Source organism: Protopterus annectens, chromosome 6.part0, assembly GCF_019279795.1.
Source record: "Protopterus annectens isolate FY-2018-M chromosome 6.part0, PAN1.0, whole genome shotgun sequence".
Classification (NCBI taxonomy): Eukaryota; Metazoa; Chordata; order Ceratodontiformes; family Protopteridae; genus Protopterus; species Protopterus annectens.
The window spans coordinates 912493529-912503528 of NC_056737.1; the positions used below are offsets into that span (position 1 = coordinate 912493529).

Below are 10000 nucleotides of genomic sequence, written 5' to 3' on the forward strand. Positions count from 1 at the left end.
GCTTTGAGGCGACAATGCTAACCGCTGCACCACCACGGCCATTATACAAAGAGACATCTGAAATACCTTATATAAAAAAAAAAAAAACAATGGCCTGAAATGTCTAGAGCAATTTATCTGCTTTGCTGATGCTTCAGGAATTCATAAGTTATGCAGAGTAGAAATGGTGCATGCATCTTTTAGCTTCAAACCACTGCAAAAAAGAATACAAAACTGCACATACACACTATACATATGCACACACAATTTAGCAATAGAAAAGCAGCAAAGAATGGCTGTGAAAGAGTAAAGACATATCCTGCAACTCATCAGTGAAATGATCTGCTGGGAATCTGCCTTCTGAATATATCTGCAACTTTTTAATGTAATCATTTTTTCTGTATGTTATACTCCCAACCCATTTAATAATGTGCTTATAATGCTGCCTCACTTTCATCACAGCAGTTGTTCTGCATAGATGCTGAGGAAAATTCAGTATGCTTTCCAAGTCATTACATTTTGGAAAAACAATACTACACTTATCAAAAGTTTGATACATATATGTATCCTGTCTTAACTTACTCCTGCTAGCCTTAGATCCCTCATTTCAAATAATAGATTCCATACAAAAAAGTTAAAAATGTACAATCTTATAAGTAACTGGCAATTATTCCAATATAAAATGCCAAAAAAGTTCACAGTAATCAAAAGTATCAAATTGTCAGACTGTGATTTGTGAGATGTGGGGGTAGTAGAGGGTAAAAGGGACGTCTTATTGAAATTAAAGATGTGGTCATTTTTGTTAAGTTACACAGAAGAATAATATTTATGCACTTATCAGTATGAACTTTGACTGTATTCTCCTGAATGTGTTTGGCTAGATCTCCTGTAGACCTTTCAATTACTTGCTTAGTATATTTATATGTTTTTATTCCTTGATATAATGCATTCACTAATGAGATAGGGAGTATATTGCACATTAAAATAGTGTCTTCACAGTCACAGTATTCAGATGTATTTTCTTTCATGAATCCACCTTGTCTACAGGAGTTTTCTACAGAAGCAATACAAATAGGAATAGTTAATGTATTTTATTTAATTTGTTTGTTAGTTAGTGTGTAATAGTGACACACATTTTCAGGTTCTGTCCAGACTAACAAAAGTTGAAGAAAATAGCAGCTGTTGTACATGCAATTATATAAAATACTGTTACAAAGACATTAGCAATGGGACTATATCATATGAGTGAATCGCACAAACTGCGAACGCTCATAATATCGAACATACCGGACCTCGAACTTCCTATTGTGGGGGGCTGTGCCCCCCACACCCCCCGCTAAATATATATTCCAACTCTGAGATCGTACAACAGTGAAGAAAGGGCAAATATCCCATTCTTCACTATACCGCAATCTCAGAAAAAGCACTTCAAGGTCCGGTACGTTCCATATTACGAGCGTTCGCAATTTGTGCGATTTGCTCATATAATATAGACCCCAGAAACATATATACACCATATATTACAATTGACTTTAACAGCGTTGTGAGATCAAAAAGTTCTCTCTAATGTGTTACTGACTGTATAAAGACTGAAGATATTACTTAGATATTTAATAAACATTAACACTAGATAACAGATAGAACTTGGCAAGTGTTTTTTTTATCATATAAAGCTGGAACCACCAGTTGTATTAAGATAGACTGAAAGTCCTTTCTCTTTACTCTATCCCTATCAACTATTAAGGGCTATGTCTGACCTAGAAGATGTTCACAAATCCAGCCCTGATGGAGCTGCTGCATATCCGCAAGAAAAACAGCACAAGGGTCACCCATTCCAAGGATCTGAACTTGTCTCAAATAGAACATGCTGGAGAGACAGATATGTGCCTCAGAAATTGGCACTTCCTTGGAAAAGGCTTCCTATTAGCATAAAGCAGAGCCTTTCCCTTACCCTCTTCAAGGCCAATCTGGATTGATGGATAGGGAACAGTACAGTCACACCCAGAGTAATGCCTATTTCGCTTATGGACAGTGATAATCTGTAAAATCTGTAAATAAAATACCCAAGGCATAAGCACAAACCCATGCCTTCCTCCTGCTCCTAGGGACATATACCAGGTATATTGGGTTATATTGGCTAGGCTTGTAAAGGCTCTAAGCCACATATCCTAGTAATTTCCTATGAACTTATGTCAAAAGTTACTGGAAGGAAATAAACATGATATAAATTGAATAACATTGGTTAATTTGAAAATGTGTGACAGTAAGATGCAAGATAAAACATTAATGCAATGTTTTGATTTATTTATTAAACTATCTAGATAAAATTGTTTATAGTTATTATATTTAATATAAATAATCATAGAAGATAAATCTTTTTAATACTAAATATTAGGAAGATACTTTAACAGAGATGATATCAGAAATCTCTAATTTTGTACAGACACTCGTTTTAAAAATTTTAATAACTACACATAGGATGAAATTAATTTTATGTAAAAATTAAAATTTATAACTTCAGAATGGATTGTCTAGTTTAGATATTCTTTGCTTAAAAATATAAAACTTAAGAGATATTTTCCTATATATAGTAAATGAGATGAAATCACAGCGAAACATGACATAACTAAACAGTAGCTGTAAATATGTTACTGCTAGTGTCTAATTTTATTCTTTACTTTCTTCAGTTAGACATATAGAACTTTGTAACATGAATACATACTTTTGTAAGGATACCAAATAGAAGTAAAAGATAAACATTTAATATTGTTAATCGAAACACAGTTTTCATCAATACTGATATCTTTAGTTGTTATTGTTCATTTTATTGTTAAAAGTAATCTTAAATAGAGAGTCTCTATAATTATTTGGGTAATTGAACTTTATATGTGAGTCTCAGAAGCACATTTCAGAAGATTAGAAACCGATTGTGGTGTTTGTTTAGATAATGTGCTTAATACATTATGCAAATTGGGAATATTATTATCTATAGTTGGTAGGGTTGTAAATAACTTACAGTTAATTAGTATTAAACTGTTTGCATTAATAGTATTGAATTCAATTTTACTTGACTTTTCTATTAAAAAGAAATAAAAGGGCTTTAAAATATTTATAATTCATGATACAGACTTCAGCAGTATAAAATTATTAGTAACAATGGTAATCTAATATGAAATATATCTTCAATATATAAATAGAATTTTAGTAATAAAGTGATAGCATGTCTTCTTTAAAGTTAATATCCATTAACGTAAATGGACTTAACAGTTGCACTAAAACAAAATCAGTGAAGTTTTTGAAAATCAATAAGGGTGATATTAAATTTATTCAAGAAACACAGATGTTATAAGACAGCATATTAGTATCATCTCCATTCAATAAAAAAAGCCAATGCTATATCACAGAGAAAAGGTTTACAGATGCCAAAAAGTATTAACAACTACAAAGATCCCAAAGGAAGGTGCTCAAAAATCAATATTCTTTATAATAATAATAAAATGGACATGTTTGCAATTTTTATTGGATCCCTGACTTGGGTTTAGAAGCAGCAAAAATCTATTTGGAAATTCTACAAGGCCTATGGAAAAGAAGTCTCATTATTCCAGGAGATTTTAACATAAAAAAGATACAAGTGCATTAAAATATTAAATTATTTGCTAGTTTGAAATTATTAAATAAATCAATTAATAACAATCTAAGAGGTCTGATCATTTAATAACAATCTAAGAGATCTGATAATTTCTTAGAGAAAACAATTATCTATTTTTTACTCATTCATATGCTCATGGTACAAAACACATATTGACAAGATATATATTTCAGTAGATACAGTAAGCAAAATGGAAACATTTAGAATTATCCATTGCTTATATAACTCTTTAGGTATGAAAATAAATTTAAATTACAGAAATTTTCAGTTAATAAATAAAATGCCAGCATATATGACAAAGTTAAAAGACTTTAAATCTCATCTTTTAGAGCACACTGAAATACATTTCTCCAACTAATTAATAATGACATGGATTATCTTATAGGATACATTAAAATTTACATCAGAAAAATAATGGAAAATGGGTATGTAAGAAATTAAATGAATGGGATAAAGATGTTCTCATAAAACAGGAAAAAATGCACTGTGCTAGATAAGATCAACAAAATTAAAAAATTAATAATTCAGAAATAACGAAGGAACTAACCAAAAGATATCAAGAAATACTTAGTCATAAAACTGAAATTGCTTTAGAAAAAAATATATTACATATTTATTCAATGTCTCCTAAAAACATCATTACCTATCAAACAGATAAAAGCACAAATTAATAATATTCTAAACCCAATAACAAAAAATATACATCAGACATAGAAGAAATACTATCAATTTTTAAAGACTATCATGAAAATTTAAATAAAAAGAATACTATCATAACTGAAGAAAAATTGATAATTACTAAATTAAAAAAATGGTGCCCAGAAGAGAAGAAACTCTACAACTCTAAAACAAACTGCCAACAAGCATTGAACTTCCACATGATTCACAATAATAAAAATTTAATTAAGGACCCATAAACTCTACCTGACTCCATCAGTGGCCATTCCCCAATTTCTGTCCAGAGATACTCTCTCTACCTCCAAAGACCACAAAATATCAAAGAATGCCAAAGTCTGTCTTTCTCCCCGAAGATTTCAATAATATGCTCTCTGCTATTAACTGGTATTTCCTATTTCACCTTCCCCTAGATGAAGCAATAGTCAATTTTAATTCTGTATTTCTAAACATGCTCAACTCACTTGCCCCCCCTTCGAACAGAAAGAGTAAAATCCCACTACCCACCATGGTTATCCCAGGAAACAAACTCTCATGCACAAAAGCCTGGAAAATCCAGACAAAGACCAAACCCCCCACAAAGACCAAACCCCCCACCCACCTCCAAACCTACAAAGAACTTCATAAACTGTCTAAAAAAACAAGTTTACCTAGACAAGGAAATGTTTTACCAAGAACCACAAACATCTTACCAAAATAACCCCGAAATATTCTGGAACACAATGAATAAAATCGTCCACTCAGGTAACCCCAATACTCCTAACCTCTGCCCTGATAAGTAAGGTGGCTGTTTCAAGAGAAGTGTTAACACCTACTTTATTGATACTATTAGTAAACTAATTCCAAATGCTAACTCCTCTAACCTCACCAACACCGCCCCCCCCAATTTCTAACCAAAACAACTCCTTTTCACTCAAACCTGTATCGACAAACTACATTAAACACTTCCTGTATAAACTCAAACCTTGCTCTCCTTCTGTGGACAACCTACCTCTACTCTTTCTTAGACATGCTGCAAACTCCATAGCCCACCCTATATCCACTCTCATCAACCGCTGTCTACCCAAATCCACTGCCCCTCGTTATGGAAACAGTTCTTGATAACACCAGTTCACAAAGGAGGTAACTCTACTGACTTTGCTAACTACTGCCCCATAGCAATATTATACCCCATCAAAGATATTAGAAAAATGTGTTCACAAACAAATCATGGACTATCTACTACTTGAAAACTTATACACCCCTACCAAACACATATTTTGTCCTAACCACAGTACTTTACAGCCCTAATTTCCTTTTCCCATTCCATCTCCTTTGCTAGAAATAGCAACAAATTGGTCTCCTGCGTCTTCCTTGAACTCTATAAAGCCTTTAAAACTGTCTCACACTCCATCCATCTGTCTAAACTATCCAACCTTAACCTCTCTCCCTCAACCATCTCCTGGTTCTCCAGCTACCTATCTGACTGGCATCAATCAGTAAAATGGCTCTCCGCTTTATCTCCCTTCCTACCCATCCAAATGGGAGACCCTCAAGGATCTATCCTTAGCCTTCAACATCTTCACAAACCACCTCTCAACATCCCGTCCTCTCTCTACTCTCATACAATATGCCGATGATTCTGCCATCATCTCTTCTGCTACCATCATTGACCAACTGTGTTTAAAGTGGGAATTGAAGACGTATCCTTCCTCTCATGCACACATAGCAATGTTTGCATAAAATGGTACACACACAGCACCAGTGGCTACTTCGAGATTGCTTGTAATATTCCCCTTCTTAATACACAAATTTACTCTCAAGTACAAATTCCATGATATTTAGCAAGATGATATATTCCGCTGCTGTTATACTGAGACATCGAAGCAGTGCTTTCAAGAACCTCTTAAGTCCTGCAGCCATGGGGATACAACCAAACAGTTCAACTACATCTATACAGACAAAGAGTGTCTCAAAATCCCTCAAAATATATGGTTGCTCATGCACAAAAGATTTTAACTTCCGATCAATGTATACAGCCAAAGTATGCATTTTAGAATAACTTGCTGATACTATAGGTCTTAGTGGTGGATTTGAGGCATCCTTGTGTACCTTCGGAATCCTGAATATGGAAAGCACAACCAGTTTTTCCATGTAAAGGAATTCAAACTCACTTTTTGATATTAAAGAGCTCAACAACAATTTATCCAAGTATGAATCAATTTTATGATGAGAGAGCTTGACCTTGTGAAAGGAAATATGGACAATTTTCTTAACATTCAATAACAAGTTAAACATCTTTTGAGAATAGTCTAGTGTATGTATAAGCACCACTCCTCAGCCCTTATAGGGCTTCATGATTTTAATGGTGATGCCACTTCTCAGTTTATTCAACAATTTGCATTCATCCTTATCCAAATTATAAAATTAACAACCACAAGGTGGAATATGGTATCCTCTCATCCAAAACAGGCAAACGAAAACAAATAAAATGAACCAGACACAAAGCATCGCTAAATAAAACTTTAATACAACTCATGAAATCAAAGCATAAAACAGATAAGCACTTTCTTGCCGATTACAGCACTTCCTCAGATCCTAAAATACACCATTATCCAAATTATGTGAATTAAAATGGGAAGGGTGTCCCAAAGGGTAAATATCACATCTACACAACGTTTTGAATAAATGCACTAACAGTACACTTGGAGGGGTAAAACAACTCTCCTTCTTCTTAAAAGTATGTCAGTGAACATATGGTTTATTAACATGTGTAACAGCCAGGTTAAGCTTCCTGACATAAATTTTAAACTCCACTAAACAATCTGCTGTGTTGAACCTTGCAGATAGAACACAAGTGAAACCCCTCTGAAAAAGTCTAAAATGGGTATCAGTGATAAACTTGTTGGAATAACTGTAAACCTTAAAACCATGTTGAGATGTGACCACCAATTCATCACCCTCAGGGTCTTTTGAGTCTTCTACAACTTTTTGGACTTGTCCCTTCCCTGTTCCCTCAGAACCGTGGATTTCTTCCTCAGATTGGGGAGGACCACATGTGAGTGGGAGACTATTCTGCCAGACTGGCAGATCTGCTGAGTTCTAGAACAGGGAGAAAATCTGAACTCTCATAACAATAATCGGTGCTGACCATCCACTGGGCTATCAATGGAAAACCCAGTCCCATTTCTATGTGTAATATTACGGTGGGAAGGTTTGCTCTCTCTATTATCATCTCTGGCCTTAAATATTAGTTTGGGGTGAGCATTACTCAACTGATGGGCTTTCTAGTCCCTTTCTAGCTTTTTCAGCTTTGTGCTCTTAACAGGATTCACCTGACAGTGAACTGAAGGTTTTACAAAACACTTCAGAGTAGTGATTAAATAATAAATCAGACTTAATAGAAGCCTCTAAACAATTGATCTGCAGTGTTAACAGTTCAATTCTGTTATTATTTTCCTTTATCAAAACTTTAATTAATTCAAGGCCATTCTTGTTAAACATGTCTTCCAGCTCTTTATATAAGTTGGACCCATAGTTTATACCACTGTGGAACATTTACATACATAACCCCTAGAGAACTATTCCTTTGGTAAAACACACCTCCAGTTAACTACTTTCCAGTTGTAACTTTTTATAACTTAACTTAATAAAAGCTTTTGGAAAGATGAAATCTGTTCCAAAAGCATACCTCCTTCATGTGGATTTGTGTGAATCTGTTCATCAAATGAAGGCCGGCTACTCAGCCAATACCTCAGATTTAGTCTGTCAATATGTATATTACAATGAGAAATCCTAGTGTCACTGTGTCTGTCACTTGTGTGCAACACATTCGTCCTACTGGGACCCAAACAATTACTGTGACAATTCCAAATTGTTTTTATCTAATTCTTGTCTAAAGAAACCAAAATGCTCACCTTTGATACATCAATTTGTTCCCAGGGACTGTTCATTCAGAGGTACGTATACATGACTGTTATTAAAGGACTTGAAACCCTGTTGGTGTAAAGATCCTGTATGACTTCCAATGGAAACAGGACTCCTGTTTTGATTATTTTCCCTGTTGTTAACCTGTGTTAGCTGTTCCAGTTGCTGGGTTAACAACAGAATGAAAACAATGCACTTTTACAAACACATGACACCATGTTCTGACTTCAAGATGCACAAATCTGAGATACTATAGAGAGTAATACCTAACCATAAGGGGAGGACATTGGGAAACTATTTTGGAGTCAAGAGAATCATTTTGCCAGTTATGACTAAACTCTCAGGACATTCAACAGACATACATTTTTATACACTTTAAATTTTTATATATGTATATTTTGACTACAGATACCAGACACTTGGAGTATTTCAGTAATATCAAGTCTAATATGCAAATTCATATAGGATTATATAAAATACATAGTTCTACTTAATATATTAATATTTTTAAATATTTAAAAGTATAGAGTCTTATATAATGTGCATATGTTTTGTATTGGATTATAGTTATAAAATGAGGGTCTTATTGTGTATGTATGCCTTTAATGACAAAGATTTGGGGATGGCGTAGGTACATATACCATTTAAATTTAGGGTGGTCTTGTATTTAGTTGTTCTGATGAAGTCCATACATTTACAGTGGAAGAAAGCACTAAACATATTCTGAATGTATTTTATTGTTCTTAATTACATTTTTATTCCATCTCCTGTGGACACTTCTTGGCAGTTCATTTTAGAAAAATTGACAATTACTTAGAAAAAAACATTTCCAGTAAATTAAATGAAGATCATGTTAAAAGGATAAATAAACCTCTTATTATAATGGAACTTAAAGATGTTATTAAAATAAGCAAAACAGGAAAAGTCCCAGGTATGGATGGTAGAAATGCAGAAAAAAATATAAATTGCTCCAAATAAAAGTAATTACTTTATTAAATGAAACCTTTAATTTAACAAACAATACAAAAATAAATTCATACTTATTGGAACTATACTTTGATATTGCCAATACTTAAACAAGGAAAACAAAAAGAATTAGTCTCATCCTTTAGACCAAGCTCAATATTAAATGTTGATTATGTGGTATTCAGTTTATTTTTTCAATAAGTTTAAGAGAGATGTTGCTGTTGTTGTTGAGAGATAATAGACGTAATTATAAATAAAGATCATATGGGTTTTATTATAAACGGACTAGTATATGACAACATAAAAAGAATAAACAAAATATTGGATGCAGCCAAAAAGAAAAAAAAATAGCTTTAATAGGGCTTGATACAATATTGAAAATGCTTTTGATTCAGCTGACTGGATGTTTTATACGTTTAAAACATTAATTACTTTTAGATTTCTAAACAAATTTATTGTGTTAAGAAAAATATATATGCAAATTCCTATGCATTTATTGATATTGACAGTTATGTATCTAGTTCATTTAAGTTGAATAAAGGGAGTAGGCAAGGTTGTCCATTATCACCAGTATTATTTGATTTAGTAATTGAGTCATTTTGAAGCCGCGGTGGTACAGCGGTAGCATTGTTGCCTCACAGCAAGAGGTTCTCCTGTTCGATTCACGGCTGGAGTGCCTTCTGTGTGGAGTCTGCATGTCCTCCTCACCATCGAGTGGCCTCCAAAAGACATGTGTGAATGGGCGTGCCTTCGCTGAAGGTTGGGCGTCAGGCTGGCAACTTGGCACCATAAAAAAATCTACTGCCAATCATTAGCGGACCGGAG

General features: G+C 33.7%; 1 protein-coding gene across 1 annotated transcript in view; it reads right to left on the reverse strand.

Annotated features, from left to right (window-relative positions):
• WDR25 (WD repeat domain 25) overlaps window positions 1–10000 on the reverse strand; it is a 1080771-nt gene that overhangs the window by 929293 nt on the left and 141478 nt on the right. The gene's annotated exons all lie outside the window — the stretch shown is intronic.